This window comes from Camelus dromedarius, chromosome 3 (genome assembly GCF_036321535.1).
Source record: "Camelus dromedarius isolate mCamDro1 chromosome 3, mCamDro1.pat, whole genome shotgun sequence".
In the NCBI taxonomy this organism is placed as follows: Eukaryota; Metazoa; Chordata; class Mammalia; order Artiodactyla; family Camelidae; genus Camelus; species Camelus dromedarius.
In genome coordinates, this window is record NC_087438.1 from 111,268,690 (window position 1) to 111,273,042 (window position 4,353).

The window sequence follows — 4,353 nt, forward strand, 5'->3', positions numbered from 1 at the left end:
AATCTCAGACCCAGAGAGTCTCAGCCCGGGGAGAGTGACTTTTCTCTGGAAATCTCAAAAGCCAACGGTTATTTACAAAAGGGAAGTGAGCTCACAGACAGAATCATTTCTGAAAAACCTTCGATCTTCCTCTGTCTTTCCTTCCTGAATTTCCTTGTTACTCACTTTGAGCCAAACTAAATGCATTTAATATAAATATCCAGTTCTTCCAGTGCGTATACTTCCGCAGCGTCACACAGTCACTCAAGAGATCATGCTCAATGTCTTCACTGTATAGATAGGGAAACTGAGATCTGAAAAGATTCATTTGCCCCAAGGTACATGATTAATAATTTCAAATAAGACTGTGAGTCGCCTAAACTCCAGCTTTTTTCCACCATAAACTACGTTTCATGAAGTTCACATTTGCCCATATGTCTGGCCACATAACTAATGACAACCAGCAAATGCCCAAATTCAAGCGTAAAGTAACGTGGATTAAACATGGGGTCAGAGGTCAGACTTCCTAACACCATGACCCCAGGCAACACTTTTAAAAGTTTCAGCCCTCAGATTTTGTGTTACAGTTTTTTGGGTTTTTTTTCATTTTCCTGTTTTGTTTTTTATTGCTATCACTCTGTTTTCCATCCATCTCTAGAATTGCTACTGGGACCAGCTTTATAAAACATTAACAACTTATTAATTCACTGAAATCTAGACATGAAGGAGCCTAGAAATCTACTCTAAACCTCTTCTTTTTTCCCGTGTATAGAGGGCCATTTCTGAACATTTGCCTGTTCATTTAACTTTTATTTATTTATTTTCTTTAAAAAAATGTTTAGATAGTACATCCAAATGGCTAAAATTTCAAGCAATATAAAAACTTATGTTAAGAAGCCTCGTTTCCACCCCTCGAAGTCCACCAGTTTCCCCCACCCACCTTATAGGTTCCTATTTTCATAAGTCTTTTGTGCATCCTCCCAATGCAAACACAAGAAAATGAAACACATATTCTTAGTCCCTCCTTTCTTAGACAAAGGAGCACATTATATACGCGTTTTGCACCTTGCATTTTCTATTTATTATTTTATATAAAAATTTTCTGACATATACAAAGGTAGAGAGAAGAGTACACACTCCCGGTACACAGATTCAAAATCATCAAATTTTTATTTTAAAAGAAACCCCCGATGTCATGTTACTTCACCCTTGCACACTTTGGTGTGCACTTCACTTTTAAAAAATGGACACTGCTACACAACCACAATACCACTATCACACACGACAAAGTTAACAGTGATGTCTTAGCAGCACCTGATTCTTCAGTCCACAATCACATTCCCCTGATTATCTCAAAACTGTCCTTTGTAAATTGGTTTGTTTAAACCCAGCCTGAAACGAGCTCCCGACGTTGCACTTGGTTGTGATGCCACCGTAAGTCTCGTGTAGTCCAAGACAGTCTGCCCGCCTTTTCCACTGCCACTGACTGGTTGTGCAAGCCAGCTGTCCTGTGCACAGTTCCGCATTCCTTGTGGTGCCATCTACATGACTCCTCTTGTCTCTGTATTTCCTATAAATGAAACTTAGCTCTAGAGGTTTGGCTACATTCAGGTTCCACTTTTTGGCAAGAACACACGGCTGGTGCTGTCCCATCAGAAATGTCTGGTTGCTCCACATCTAAAGATGCTAAGACCCATCAGCTTGCACCTTCTTGTTTAACCTAACGTTCTATTCTGAGGATCTCGCCATTTCAGCTCGCACAGAACGTCCTTGTTCTTTATGATGGCTACATAGTTCCCACTGGGTGAAAATAACAAAGTTATCGTTCCATTGAAAAGGACACTTCACGTCTCAGTCTATCTGTCAAGATGATTGTAAAAGACCCATCAATCCTGTGATTCTTTAATTATGTGCAATGGAAGTTTGTGCTTTTTTGATTATTTCTATTTTTTATTGAAGTGTAGGTGATTTACAGTGTTAGTTTCAGGTGTACAGAATGATTCAGTTATACATACACATACATACACATATTTTTAGATTCTTTTCCATTTTAACTTGCTATAAGAAATTGAATATAGTTCCCAGTGCTATACAGTAGGTCTTTGTTGTTTATCTGTTTTAATATAGTAGTGTGTATCTGTTAATCCCAAAAGGACCTCTTGAATGTGTTTTTGGTAAAGAAGTCTTTAGTATTATAATATTAATTAGTTTCTAAATTGTGTTTAGAAAGTCATATCATGAATTTTCTTAAGGGGCAGTTTTTGAGTGTTGGCTATAATTATGTGGAGGGATAACTACAAAAAAACCCATTCTGTATGATACTACTGTAGAAAGTGTTTTGTTTTCTCCTTTTTTAGGCAGGAAAAATGGCAGAAAAATCTCAGACTCCTTACAGATAGCCTCCAGGAAGCAAATGGAAACACTGAAATTATGTTCAATAAGAATTACAATGAAAACAAATACACGTATATATATATGCATGACTGGGACATTGTGCTGTACACCAGAAATGGACACGTTTTAACTGACTATACTTCAATTAAAAAAAAAAAAAAGAATTACACATTAATAGACACCTAAGGGGCCACATGACAAAATTCATAAAATGGAAATCAGAGAACTTTACCTAGATCAGGAGACAGGAAAACCTGGTGATATAAATGGGATCATGTGGCAAAACTCAGTCCAATTAGAATCTACCCTCCACGATGGGGGAGCCACAGTGGGAGGGATACTGGCGAGATAACCACAATGCCACTAAAGCTGAAATCCTACATGCACTTAATTGGAATCAAAAACCCGCTCTTATTTAAATCACATCTCAGTTAGGTTCCATGTACCAGTAGTCCCCAAATTTTGCAAAGGTAGACACTGAGGTGGGATATGAAGGGTAAGAAGTTAAGCAACTTTGAGCTAGAAATTCTGAGTTCCAGGTGACAATTAGCCAAGTGACTTCCCTTTAAGAGTGCTTATAACTTTGTGTGCCTGTAGGGTACTTGAAAAACACTATTATTATTATTGTTGTTGTTGTTATTATTATTATTATTAAGTCATAGTCACTATAGAAAATTCTGAAAAATAAAACAAGAATAAAAATAAATAAATAAGATAAAGGCCAAATCCCAGTAGCGTGAAATGCCCACTAACACCATAACAGGTCTTCTTTCAGATATTTTTCCGTAAACCTCTTTATATATACAAAGTGTTAATGTCAGTACATCTCGTGGGTACCTCATCACAGCAAGAAAATCTGACTCATAGGCAATTGTGAACAGCATGAACGCGATGGAATCCAGGAGAAGGTACAGAACATTTCCTTACACTCCCCATTAAATTGCCTATCAGTTCGTTGACTGAGACAGAAGTCTTTTTATTTTTATTTTACTTTTATTTTTGTGGTCTCAGTGCTCTCATTTGCATCAAGTTGCTTTCAGCATTGCCCTGCGCACCAGGTCCCAGCACTGAGAGAGCTACTTCAGACCACTGAGACCCTGGGCATCCCTGAGGGAAACTCCAGGTCTCTCAGGGTCATTGACAAGACAGATAAACTTCCTCCGTGCTACCTCAACCTCTCTCAGCATGATCTTGTGTGCTCTTACACCAACAAATACTTCTTCTCTCACCAAAGACCCTATACTTTATTTACATTGCAGATGACAGAAAATCCAACTCAAACTAGTTTCAACTATAAAGTAGATTTATTGAACCCAGGCAAGACTGGGTTCAATGGTCCCAGTGAGGACACCAGGGACCTGGTTTCTGGCTGTCCCAGCGTTGGCTCCTTCTGTAGATTCTACAGTGTCCCTCTCCTGTCCCTGCAGATCACATATCCACACACCAAGAACATCTCTTGCCTGCACCCACCCACCCACACACACAAATTCACACTCCCTGAAAGGCTCAAACTGAGTCACAGACTCATTCCTGCACCATCTGTGTCCACAGGGTCAAAAAGGACTAACTGGGTTAGACTTATGTCACATCCCCAAACCTCATGTTCTGGAAGTGAGAGAAGGGTGGGTCCCCCAAAAGAAAAAGTGTGGTGCCTTTTAGGAGGAGATACAGGTGCTGGGCAGCAGAAACCAACGTTTGCTACAGACCCCCTCCCAGAAGGGGATGAGGTGGGGGGCGGGGGGAGACGGGAAAAGAAATATTGCATCATCTCTCTAAATATGTCTTGTTCTTTTTCTTACCACAAAATGACATTTTACTAATACAGTGATTTTTAACTTATAAGGACACACTCTTTGCAACCCTGGGGAGATGACAAGGAGCTCTCATGCCTCTAGAAAGTTTTTATATTCAGTAACTACAGATGAACACCAGGGAGATTAAGCTTGAGGTTACACTCAAACCAGTGCCACAGCCAGCTTA